We start from the raw sequence: 10000 nt of genomic DNA, 5'->3' as shown, positions 1-10000 counted from the left end.
CGTAAGGCGACGGGCTGGGGACAAAGACTCCTTTTATAGACTAGGCAAGGCCCCCTGCTCGTGGAGGAGCTCAAAAGTCAGCCTTTCGAACACACTGCACTTGAGCCTTTATCTCCACTACCTGCTACACTATATTCCAGTATTAGGAAGCTACACCGAGATGGGTAAGCTGCTGCCCATCTCCAAGCTTCTCACGTGCCTGCAGAGCGACATCCAAGGCTGAAACTAGAAGGAGGTTAACGTGTGCCCGTGCGTCAACGTAATTGCAAGCCCATGTTTCTTGTAAGGAAGCAGCAGTGTAAAAGCTTACAGTACCTGGTATTCCCAGGCGGTCTCCCATCCAAGTATTAACCAGGCTCGACCCTGCTTAGCTTCCGAGATCAGACGAGATCGGGCCTGCTCAGGGTGGTATGGCCTTAAGCCGACGGGCTGGGGACACAGACTCCTTTTATAGACTAGGTGAGGCCCCCTGCTCGTGGAGGAGCTCAAAAGTCAGCCTTTCGAACACACTGCACTTGAGCCTTTATCTCCACTACCTGCTACACTCTATTCCAGTATTAGGAAGCTACACCGAGATGGGTAAGCTACTCCCCATCTCCAAGCTTCTCACATGCTTGCAGAGCGACATCCAAGGCTGAAACTAGAAGGATTTTAACGTGTGCCAACGTAATTGCAAGCCCATGTTTCTTGTAAGGAAGCAGCAGTGTAAAAGCTTACAGCACCTGGTATTCCCAGGCGGTCTCCCATCCAAGTACTAACCAGGCCCGACCCTGCTCAGCTTCCGAGATCAAACGAGATCGGGCGTGCTCAGGGTGGTATGGCCGTAAGCCGACGGGCTGGGGACACAGACTCCTTTTATAGACTAGGCAAGGCCCCCTGCTCGTGGAGGAGCTCAAAAGTCAGCCTTTCGAACACACTGCACTTGAGCCTTTATCTCCACTACCTGCTACACTCTATTCCAGTATTAGGAAGCTACACCAAGATGGGTAAGCTGCTCCCCATCTCCAAGCTTCTCACGTGCTTGCAGAGCAACATCCAAGGGTGAAACTAGAAGGACGTTAACGTGTGCCCGTGTGCCAACGTAATTGCAAGCCCATGTTTCTTGTAAGGAAGCAGCAGTGTAAAAGCTTACAGCACCTGGTATTCCCAGGCGGTCTCCCATCCAAGTACTAACCAGGTCCGACCCTGCTTAGCTTCCGAGATCAGACGAGATCGGGCGTGCTCAGGGTGGTATGGCCGTAAGCCGACGGGCTGGGGACACAGACTCCTTTTATAGACTAGGCAAGGCCCCCTGCTCGTGGAGGAGCTCAAAAGTCAGCCTTTCGAACGTTCAAGAGTTTAAGTTGTTTTTGGTGGGCTTTGCTGTATGGCCGTGCCCTTTGAGTGTGTCAAATGTCAAGCAGCTGTCCGTCAAGGCTCAGAGGTGCACTTAGATCACCTTGGGGCGGAGGTGATCAGCAGCAGCCTTTGTTATGCGCACTTAAAAAACATGGCACCACAACAAGTAACTTGTGTGCCAAGATATTGAGTTGGCCCCAGACACTTGTGGGCCATCGCTTCTCGGCCTTTTGGCTAAGATCAAGTGTAGTATCTGTTCTTATCAGTTTAATATCTGATATGTCCTCTATATGGGGATTAAATATTAAATGCATTTTTGAGCATTGGGAGGTGAAAACTGGGGCTTGCTCTCTTCACTCCTTGCATTGACCTGGCACTGCAGTGCCACCAGGAATGGTGCACAATTCTCTTTTTTCTGTGAAAACCAAAGCAAGGCTGGAACTAGAAGGACGATAATGTGTGCCTGTGCCCATGCCCGTGCGTCAACGTAATTGCAAGCCCATGTTTCTTGTAAGGAAGCAGCAGTGTAAAAGCTTACAGCACCTGGTATTCCCAGGCGGTCTCCCATCCAAGTACTAACCAGGTCCGACCCTGCTTAGCTTCCGAGATCAGGCGTGCTCAGGGTGGTATGGCCGTAAGCCGACGGGCTGGGGACACAGACTCCTTTTATAGACTAGGCAAGGCCCCCTGCTCGTGGAGGAGCTCAAAAGTCAGCCTTTCGAACACACTGCACTTGAGCCTTTATCTCGACTACCTGCTACACTATATTCCAGTATTAGGAAGCTACATCGAGATGGGTAAGCTGCTGCCCATCTCCAAGCTTCTCACATGCTTGCAGAGCGACATCCAAGGCTGAAACTAGAAGGACGTTAACGTGTGCCAACGTAATTGCAAGCCCATGTTTCTTGTAAGGAAGCAGCAGTGTAAAAGCTTACAGCACCTGGTATTCCCAGGCGGTCTCCCATCCAAGTACTAACCAGGCCCGACCCTGCTTAGCTTCCGAGATCAGACGAGATTGGGCGTGCTCAGGGTGGTATGGCCGTAAGCCCAGGGGCCGGGGACACAGACTCCTTTTATAGACTAGGCAAGGCCCACTGCTCGTGGAGGAGCTCAAAAGTCAGCCTTTCGAACACACTGCACTTGAGCCTTTATCTCCACTACCTGCTACACTATATTCCAGTATTAGGAAGCTACATCGAGATGGGTAAGCTGCTGCCCATCTCCAAGCTTCTCACGTGCTTGCAGAGCGACATCCAAGGCTGAAACTAGAAGGACGTTAACGTTTGCCCGTGCGTCAACGTAATTGCAAGCCCATGTTTCTTGTAAGGAAGCAGCAGTGTAAAAGCTTACAGCACCTGGTATTACCAGGCGGTCTCCCATCCAAGTACTAACCAGGCCCGACCCTGCTTAGCTTCCGAGATCAGACGAGATCGGGCGTGCTCAGGGTGGTATGGCCGTAAGCCCAGGGGCAGGGGACACAGACTCCTTTTATAGACTAGGCAAGGCCCCCTGCTTGTGGAGGAGCTCAAAAGTCAGCCTTTCGAACACACTGCACTTGAGCCTTTATCTCCACTACCTGCTACACTCTATTCCAGTATTAGGAAGCTACACCGAGATGGGTAAGCTGCTCCCCATCTCCAAGCTTCTCACATGCTTGCAGAGCGACATCCAAGGCTGAAACTAGAAGGACGTTAACGTGTGCCCGTGCGTCAACGTAATTGCAAGCCCATGTTTCTTGTAAGGAAGCAGCAGTGTAAAAGCTTACAGCACCTGGTATTCCCAGGCGGTCTCCCATCCAAGTACTAACCAGGCCCGACCCTGCTTAGCTTCCGAGATCAGACGAGATCGGGCGTGCTCAGGGTGGTATGGCCGTAAGCCGGCGGGCTGGGGACACAGACTCCTTTTATAGACTAGGCAAGGCCCCCTGCTCATGGAGGAGCTCAAAGGTCAGCCTTTCGAACGTTCAAGAGTTTAAGTTGTTTTTGGTGGGCTTTGCTGTATGGCCGCGCCCTTTGAGTGTGTCAAATGTCAAGCAGCTGTCCGTCAAGGCTCAGAGGTGCACTTAGATCACCTTGGGGCGGAGGTGATCAGCAGCAGCCTTTGTTATGCGCACTTAAAAAACATGGCACCACAACAATTAACTTGTGTGCCAAGATCTTGAGTTGGCCCCAGACATTGTGGGCCATCGCTTCTCGGCCTTTTGGCTAAGATCAAGTGTAGTATCTGTTCTTATCAGTTTAATATCTGATATGTCCTCTATATGGGGATTAAATATTAAATGCATTTTTGAGCATTGGGAGGTGAAAACTGGGGCTTGCTCTCTTCACTCCTTGCATTGACCTGGCATTGCAGTGCCACCAGGAACGGTGCACCATTCTCTTTTTTCTGTGAAAACCAAAGCAAGGCTGGAACTAGAAGGACGTTAACGTGTGCCTGTGCCCGTGCCCGTGCGTCAACGTAATTGCAAGCCCATGTTTCTTGTAAGGAAGCAGCAGTGTAAAAGCTTACAGCACCTGGTATTCCCAGGCGGTCTCCCATCCAAGTACTAACCAGGCCCGACCCTGCTTAGCTTCCGAGATCAGACGAGATGGGGCGTGCTCAGGGTGGTATGGCCGTAAGCCAACGGGCTGGGGACACAGACTCCTTTTATAGACTAGGCAAGGCCCCCTGCTCGTGGAGGAGCTCAAAAGTCAGCCTTTCTAACACACTGCACTTGAGCCTTTATCTCCACTACCTGCTACACTCTATTCCAGTATTAGGAAGCTACACCGAGATGGGTAAGCTGCTCCCCATCTCCAAGCTTCTCACGTGCTTGCAGAGCGACATCCAAGGCTGAAACTAGAAGGACGTTAACATGTGCCCGTGCGTCAACGTAATTGCAAGCCCATGTTTCTTGTAAGGAAGCAGCAGTGTAAAAGCTTACAGCACTTGGTATTCCCAGGCGGTCTGCCATCCAAGTACTAACCAGGCCCGACCCTGCTTAGCTTCCGAGATCAGACGAGATCGGGCGTGCTCAGGGTGGTATGGCCGTAAGCCGACGGGCTGGGGACACAGACTCCTTTTATAGACTAGGCAAGGCCCCCTGCTCGTGGAGGAGCTCAAAGGTCAGCCTTTCGAACGTTCAAGAGTTTAAGTTGTTTTTGGTGGGCTTTGCTGTATGGCCGCGCCCTTTGAGTGTGTCAAATGTCAAGCAGCTGTCAAGCAAGGCTCAGAGGTGCACTTAGATCACCTTGGGGCGGAGGTGATCAGCAGCAGCCTTTGTTATGCGCACTTAAAAAACATGGCACCACAACAAGTAACTTGTGCGTCAAGATCTTGAGTTGGCCCCAGACACTTGTGGGCCATCGCTTCTCGGCCTTTTGGCTAAGATCAAGTGTAGTATCTGTTCTTATCAGTTTAATATCTGATATGTCCTCTATATGGGGATTAAATATTAAATGCATTTTTGAGCATTGGGAGGTGAAAACTGGGGCTTGCTCTCTTCACTCCTTGCATTGACCTGGCATTGCAGTGCCACCAGGAACGGTGCACCACTCTCTTTTTTCTGTGAAAACCAAAGCAAGGCTGGAACTAGAAGGACATTAACGTGTGCCTGTGCCCATGCCCGTGCGTCAACGTAATTGCAAGCCCATGTTTCTTGTAAGGAAGCAGCAGTGTAAAAGCTTACAGCACCTGGTATTCCCAGGCGGTCTCCCATCCAAGTACTAACCAGGCCCGACCCTGCTTAGCTTCCGAGATCAGACGAGATCGGGCGTGCTCAGGGTGGTATGGCCGTAAGCCGACGGGCTGGGGACACAGACTCCTTTTATAGACTAGGCAAGGCCCCCTGCTCGTGGAGGAGCTCAAAAGTCAGCCTTTCGAACACACTGCACTTGAGCCTTTATCTCCACTACCTGCTACACTATATTCCAGTATTAGGAAGCTACACCGAGATGGGTAAGCTGCTGCCCATCTCCAAGCTTCTCACGTGCCTGCAGAGCGACATCCAAGGCTGAAACTAGAAGGAGGTTAACGTGTGCCCGTGCGTCAACGTAATTGCAAGCCCATGTTTCTTGTAAGGAAGCAGCAGTGTAAAAGCTTACAGTACCTGGTATTCCCAGGCGGTCTCCCATCCAAGTATTAACCAGGCTCGACCCTGCTTAGCTTCCGAGATCAGACGAGATCGGGCCTGCTCAGGGTGGTATGGCCTTAAGCCGACGGGCTGGGGACACAGACTCCTTTTATAGACTAGGTGAGGCCCCCTGCTCGTGGAGGAGCTCAAAAGTCAGCCTTTCGAACACACTGCACTTGAGCCTTTATCTCCACTACCTGCTACACTCTATTCCAGTATTAGGAAGCTACACCGAGATGGGTAAGCTACTCCCCATCTCCAAGCTTCTCACATGCTTGCAGAGCGACATCCAAGGCTGAAACTAGAAGGATTTTAACGTGTGCCAACGTAATTGCAAGCCCATGTTTCTTGTAAGGAAGCAGCAGTGTAAAAGCTTACAGCACCTGGTATTCCCAGGCGGTCTCCCATCCAAGTACTAACCAGGCCCGACCCTGCTCAGCTTCCGAGATCAAACGAGATCGGGCGTGCTCAGGGTGGTATGGCCGTAAGCCGACGGGCTGGGGACACAGACTCCTTTTATAGACTAGGCAAGGCCCCCTGCTCGTGGAGGAGCTCAAAAGTCAGCCTTTCGAACACACTGCACTTGAGCCTTTATCTCCACTACCTGCTACACTCTATTCCAGTATTAGGAAGCTACACCAAGATGGGTAAGCTGCTCCCCATCTCCAAGCTTCTCACGTGCTTGCAGAGCAACATCCAAGGGTGAAACTAGAAGGACGTTAACGTGTGCCCGTGTGCCAACGTAATTGCAAGCCCATGTTTCTTGTAAGGAAGCAGCAGTGTAAAAGCTTACAGCACCTGGTATTCCCAGGCGGTCTCCCATCCAAGTACTAACCAGGTCCGACCCTGCTTAGCTTCCGAGATCAGACGAGATCGGGCGTGCTCAGGGTGGTATGGCCGTAAGCCGACGGGCTGGGGACACAGACTCCTTTTATAGACTAGGCAAGGCCCCCTGCTCGTGGAGGAGCTCAAAAGTCAGCCTTTCGAACGTTCAAGAGTTTAAGTTGTTTTTGGTGGGCTTTGCTGTATGGCCGTGCCCTTTGAGTGTGTCAAATGTCAAGCAGCTGTCCGTCAAGGCTCAGAGGTGCACTTAGATCACCTTGGGGCGGAGGTGATCAGCAGCAGCCTTTGTTATGCGCACTTAAAAAACATGGCACCACAACAAGTAACTTGTGTGCCAAGATATTGAGTTGGCCCCAGACACTTGTGGGCCATCGCTTCTCGGCCTTTTGGCTAAGATCAAGTGTAGTATCTGTTCTTATCAGTTTAATATCTGATATGTCCTCTATATGGGGATTAAATATTAAATGCATTTTTGAGCATTGGGAGGTGAAAACTGGGGCTTGCTCTCTTCACTCCTTGCATTGACCTGGCACTGCAGTGCCACCAGGAATGGTGCACAATTCTCTTTTTTCTGTGAAAACCAAAGCAAGGCTGGAACTAGAAGGACGATAATGTGTGCCTGTGCCCATGCCCGTGCGTCAACGTAATTGCAAGCCCATGTTTCTTGTAAGGAAGCAGCAGTGTAAAAGCTTACAGCACCTGGTATTCCCAGGCGGTCTCCCATCCAAGTACTAACCAGGTCCGACCCTGCTTAGCTTCCGAGATCAGGCGTGCTCAGGGTGGTATGGCCGTAAGCCGACGGGCTGGGGACACAGACTCCTTTTATAGACTAGGCAAGGCCCCCTGCTCGTGGAGGAGCTCAAAAGTCAGCCTTTCGAACACACTGCACTTGAGCCTTTATCTCGACTACCTGCTACACTATATTCCAGTATTAGGAAGCTACATCGAGATGGGTAAGCTGCTGCCCATCTCCAAGCTTCTCACATGCTTGCAGAGCGACATCCAAGGCTGAAACTAGAAGGACGTTAACGTGTGCCAACGTAATTGCAAGCCCATGTTTCTTGTAAGGAAGCAGCAGTGTAAAAGCTTACAGCACCTGGTATTCCCAGGCGGTCTCCCATCCAAGTACTAACCAGGCCCGACCCTGCTTAGCTTCCGAGATCAGACGAGATTGGGCGTGCTCAGGGTGGTATGGCCGTAAGCCCAGGGGCCGGGGACACAGACTCCTTTTATAGACTAGGCAAGGCCCACTGCTCGTGGAGGAGCTCAAAAGTCAGCCTTTCGAACACACTGCACTTGAGCCTTTATCTCCACTACCTGCTACACTATATTCCAGTATTAGGAAGCTACATCGAGATGGGTAAGCTGCTGCCCATCTCCAAGCTTCTCACGTGCTTGCAGAGCGACATCCAAGGCTGAAACTAGAAGGACGTTAACGTTTGCCCGTGCGTCAACGTAATTGCAAGCCCATGTTTCTTGTAAGGAAGCAGCAGTGTAAAAGCTTACAGCACCTGGTATTACCAGGCGGTCTCCCATCCAAGTACTAACCAGGCCCGACCCTGCTTAGCTTCCGAGATCAGACGAGATCGGGCGTGCTCAGGGTGGTATGGCCGTAAGCCCAGGGGCAGGGGACACAGACTCCTTTTATAGACTAGGCAAGGCCCCCTGCTTGTGGAGGAGCTCAAAAGTCAGCCTTTCGAACACACTGCACTTGAGCCTTTATCTCCACTACCTGCTACACTCTATTCCAGTATTAGGAAGCTACACCGAGATGGGTAAGCTGCTCCCCATCTCCAAGCTTCTCACATGCTTGCAGAGCGACATCCAAGGCTGAAACTAGAAGGACGTTAACGTGTGCCCGTGCGTCAACGTAATTGCAAGCCCATGTTTCTTGTAAGGAAGCAGCAGTGTAAAAGCTTACAGCACCTGGTATTCCCAGGCGGTCTCCCATCCAAGTACTAACCAGGCCCGACCCTGCTTAGCTTCCGAGATCAGACGAGATCGGGCGTGCTCAGGGTGGTATGGCCGTAAGCCGGCGGGCTGGGGACACAGACTCCTTTTATAGACTAGGCAAGGCCCCCTGCTCATGGAGGAGCTCAAAGGTCAGCCTTTCGAACGTTCAAGAGTTTAAGTTGTTTTTGGTGGGCTTTGCTGTATGGCCGCGCCCTTTGAGTGTGTCAAATGTCAAGCAGCTGTCCGTCAAGGCTCAGAGGTGCACTTAGATCACCTTGGGGCGGAGGTGATCAGCAGCAGCCTTTGTTATGCGCACTTAAAAAACATGGCACCACAACAATTAACTTGTGTGCCAAGATCTTGAGTTGGCCCCAGACACTTGTGGGCCATCGCTTCTCGGCCTTTTGGCTAAGATCAAGTGTAGTATCTGTTCTTATCAGTTTAATATCTGATATGTCCTCTATATGGGGATTAAATATTAAATGCATTTTTGAGCATTGGGAGGTGAAAACTGGGGCTTGCTCTCTTCACTCCTTGCATTGACCTGGCATTGCAGTGCCACCAGGAACGGTGCACCATTCTCTTTTTTCTGTGAAAACCAAAGCAAGGCTGGAACTAGAAGGACGTTAACGTGTGCCTGTGCCCGTGCCCGTGCGTCAACGTAATTGCAAGCCCATGTTTCTTGTAAGGAAGCAGCAGTGTAAAAGCTTACAGCACCTGGTATTCCCAGGCGGTCTCCCATCCAAGTACTAACCAGGCCCGACCCTGCTTAGCTTCCGAGATCAGACGAGATGGGGCGTGCTCAGGGTGGTATGGCCGTAAGCCAACGGGCTGGGGACACAGACTCCTTTTATAGACTAGGCAAGGCCCCCTGCTCGTGGAGGAGCTCAAAAGTCAGCCTTTCTAACACACTGCACTTGAGCCTTTATCTCCACTACCTGCTACACTCTATTCCAGTATTAGGAAGCTACACCGAGATGGGTAAGCTGCTCCCCATCTCCAAGCTTCTCACGTGCTTGCAGAGCGACATCCAAGGCTGAAACTAGAAGGACGTTAACATGTGCCCGTGCGTCAACGTAATTGCAAGCCCATGTTTCTTGTAAGGAAGCAGCAGTGTAAAAGCTTACAGCACTTGGTATTCCCAGGCGGTCTGCCATCCAAGTACTAACCAGGCCCGACCCTGCTTAGCTTCCGAGATCAGACGAGATCGGGCGTGCTCAGGGTGGTATGGCCGTAAGCCGACGGGCTGGGGACACAGACTCCTTTTATAGACTAGGCAAGGCCCCCTGCTCGTGGAGGAGCTCAAAGGTCAGCCTTTCGAACGTTCAAGAGTTTAAGTTGTTTTTGGTGGGCTTTGCTGTATGGCCGCGCCCTTTGAGTGTGTCAAATGTCAAGCAGCTGTCAAGCAAGGCTCAGAGGTGCACTTAGATCACCTTGGGGCGGAGGTGATCAGCAGCAGCCTTTGTTATGCGCACTTAAAAAACATGGCACCACAACAAGTAACTTGTGCGTCAAGATCTTGAGTTGGCCCCAGACACTTGTGGGCCATCGCTTCTCGGCCTTTTGGCTAAGATCAAGTGTAGTATCTGTTCTTATCAGTTTAATATCTGATATGTCCTCTATATGGGGATTAAATATTAAATGCATTTTTGAGCATTGGGAGGTGAAAACTGGGGCTTGCTCTCTTCACTCCTTGCATTGACCTGGCATTGCAGTGCCACCAGGAACGGTGCACCACTCTCTTTTTTCTGTGAA

At 51.2% G+C, this 10000-nt stretch overlaps 22 non-coding genes and 4 pseudogenes across 22 annotated transcripts in view; 6 read left to right on the top strand and 20 right to left on the bottom strand.

Annotated features, from left to right (window-relative positions):
* Positions 1 to 7, bottom strand: part of LOC131477612 (5S ribosomal RNA) — a 119-nt gene extending 112 nt beyond the window's left edge. Inside the window, exon 1 of the ribosomal RNA XR_009243940.1 lies at positions 1 to 7. This exon is cut by the window's left edge and continues 112 nt beyond it. This is a non-coding gene — a ribosomal RNA (5S ribosomal RNA).
* A 296-nt stretch (positions 8 to 303) lies between these two features.
* Positions 304 to 422, bottom strand: LOC131441465 (5S ribosomal RNA; annotated as a pseudogene).
* Positions 423 to 710: 288 nt separating this feature from the next.
* Positions 711 to 829, bottom strand: LOC131440845 (5S ribosomal RNA). Its single transcript, XR_009231529.1, has one exon. It is a non-coding gene; the product is annotated as a 5S ribosomal RNA (ribosomal RNA).
* Positions 830 to 1125: 296 nt separating this feature from the next.
* Positions 1126 to 1244, bottom strand: LOC131477279 (5S ribosomal RNA). Its single transcript, XR_009243625.1, has one exon. It is a non-coding gene; the product is annotated as a 5S ribosomal RNA (ribosomal RNA).
* A 308-nt stretch (positions 1245 to 1552) lies between these two features.
* Positions 1553 to 1745, top strand: LOC131442573 (U2 spliceosomal RNA). The gene has a single exon (XR_009233144.1). It is a non-coding gene; the product is annotated as a U2 spliceosomal RNA (small nuclear RNA).
* A 124-nt stretch (positions 1746 to 1869) lies between these two features.
* LOC131441439 (5S ribosomal RNA) lies at positions 1870 to 1978 on the bottom strand (annotated as a pseudogene).
* A 288-nt stretch (positions 1979 to 2266) lies between these two features.
* On the bottom strand, positions 2267 to 2385 carry LOC131477886 (5S ribosomal RNA). Its single transcript, XR_009244206.1, has one exon. It is a non-coding gene; the product is annotated as a 5S ribosomal RNA (ribosomal RNA).
* Positions 2386 to 2681: 296 nt separating this feature from the next.
* LOC131440792 (5S ribosomal RNA) lies at positions 2682 to 2800 on the bottom strand. The gene has a single exon (XR_009231478.1). It is a non-coding gene; the product is annotated as a 5S ribosomal RNA (ribosomal RNA).
* Positions 2801 to 3096: 296 nt separating this feature from the next.
* Positions 3097 to 3215, bottom strand: LOC131476761 (5S ribosomal RNA). The gene has a single exon (XR_009243124.1). It is a non-coding gene; the product is annotated as a 5S ribosomal RNA (ribosomal RNA).
* Positions 3216 to 3522: 307 nt separating this feature from the next.
* On the top strand, positions 3523 to 3715 carry LOC131442055 (U2 spliceosomal RNA). Its single transcript, XR_009232639.1, has one exon. It is a non-coding gene; the product is annotated as a U2 spliceosomal RNA (small nuclear RNA).
* A 124-nt stretch (positions 3716 to 3839) lies between these two features.
* Positions 3840 to 3958, bottom strand: LOC131441033 (5S ribosomal RNA). The gene has a single exon (XR_009231711.1). It is a non-coding gene; the product is annotated as a 5S ribosomal RNA (ribosomal RNA).
* Positions 3959 to 4254: 296 nt separating this feature from the next.
* Positions 4255 to 4373, bottom strand: LOC131441172 (5S ribosomal RNA). The gene has a single exon (XR_009231847.1). It is a non-coding gene; the product is annotated as a 5S ribosomal RNA (ribosomal RNA).
* A 308-nt stretch (positions 4374 to 4681) lies between these two features.
* Positions 4682 to 4874, top strand: LOC131442249 (U2 spliceosomal RNA). The gene has a single exon (XR_009232825.1). It is a non-coding gene; the product is annotated as a U2 spliceosomal RNA (small nuclear RNA).
* Positions 4875 to 4998: 124 nt separating this feature from the next.
* Positions 4999 to 5117, bottom strand: LOC131476760 (5S ribosomal RNA). The gene has a single exon (XR_009243123.1). It is a non-coding gene; the product is annotated as a 5S ribosomal RNA (ribosomal RNA).
* Positions 5118 to 5413: 296 nt separating this feature from the next.
* LOC131441464 (5S ribosomal RNA) lies at positions 5414 to 5532 on the bottom strand (annotated as a pseudogene).
* A 288-nt stretch (positions 5533 to 5820) lies between these two features.
* On the bottom strand, positions 5821 to 5939 carry LOC131440844 (5S ribosomal RNA). Its single transcript, XR_009231528.1, has one exon. It is a non-coding gene; the product is annotated as a 5S ribosomal RNA (ribosomal RNA).
* Positions 5940 to 6235: 296 nt separating this feature from the next.
* Positions 6236 to 6354, bottom strand: LOC131477277 (5S ribosomal RNA). Its single transcript, XR_009243624.1, has one exon. It is a non-coding gene; the product is annotated as a 5S ribosomal RNA (ribosomal RNA).
* Positions 6355 to 6662: 308 nt separating this feature from the next.
* LOC131442572 (U2 spliceosomal RNA) lies at positions 6663 to 6855 on the top strand. Its single transcript, XR_009233143.1, has one exon. It is a non-coding gene; the product is annotated as a U2 spliceosomal RNA (small nuclear RNA).
* Positions 6856 to 6979: 124 nt separating this feature from the next.
* On the bottom strand, positions 6980 to 7088 carry LOC131441438 (5S ribosomal RNA; annotated as a pseudogene).
* Positions 7089 to 7376: 288 nt separating this feature from the next.
* Positions 7377 to 7495, bottom strand: LOC131477885 (5S ribosomal RNA). Its single transcript, XR_009244205.1, has one exon. It is a non-coding gene; the product is annotated as a 5S ribosomal RNA (ribosomal RNA).
* A 296-nt stretch (positions 7496 to 7791) lies between these two features.
* On the bottom strand, positions 7792 to 7910 carry LOC131440791 (5S ribosomal RNA). The gene has a single exon (XR_009231477.1). It is a non-coding gene; the product is annotated as a 5S ribosomal RNA (ribosomal RNA).
* A 296-nt stretch (positions 7911 to 8206) lies between these two features.
* On the bottom strand, positions 8207 to 8325 carry LOC131476759 (5S ribosomal RNA). Its single transcript, XR_009243122.1, has one exon. It is a non-coding gene; the product is annotated as a 5S ribosomal RNA (ribosomal RNA).
* Positions 8326 to 8633: 308 nt separating this feature from the next.
* On the top strand, positions 8634 to 8826 carry LOC131442054 (U2 spliceosomal RNA). The gene has a single exon (XR_009232638.1). It is a non-coding gene; the product is annotated as a U2 spliceosomal RNA (small nuclear RNA).
* Positions 8827 to 8950: 124 nt separating this feature from the next.
* On the bottom strand, positions 8951 to 9069 carry LOC131441032 (5S ribosomal RNA). The gene has a single exon (XR_009231710.1). It is a non-coding gene; the product is annotated as a 5S ribosomal RNA (ribosomal RNA).
* Positions 9070 to 9365: 296 nt separating this feature from the next.
* Positions 9366 to 9484, bottom strand: LOC131441171 (5S ribosomal RNA). The gene has a single exon (XR_009231846.1). It is a non-coding gene; the product is annotated as a 5S ribosomal RNA (ribosomal RNA).
* A 308-nt stretch (positions 9485 to 9792) lies between these two features.
* Positions 9793 to 9985, top strand: LOC131442248 (U2 spliceosomal RNA). The gene has a single exon (XR_009232824.1). It is a non-coding gene; the product is annotated as a U2 spliceosomal RNA (small nuclear RNA).
* Positions 9986 to 10000: the final 15 nt, after the last annotated feature.

Source organism: Solea solea, chromosome 16, assembly GCF_958295425.1.
Source record: "Solea solea chromosome 16, fSolSol10.1, whole genome shotgun sequence".
In the NCBI taxonomy this organism is placed as follows: Eukaryota; Metazoa; Chordata; class Actinopteri; order Pleuronectiformes; family Soleidae; genus Solea; species Solea solea.
This window is presented reverse-complemented; position numbering and strand designations above follow the sequence as displayed.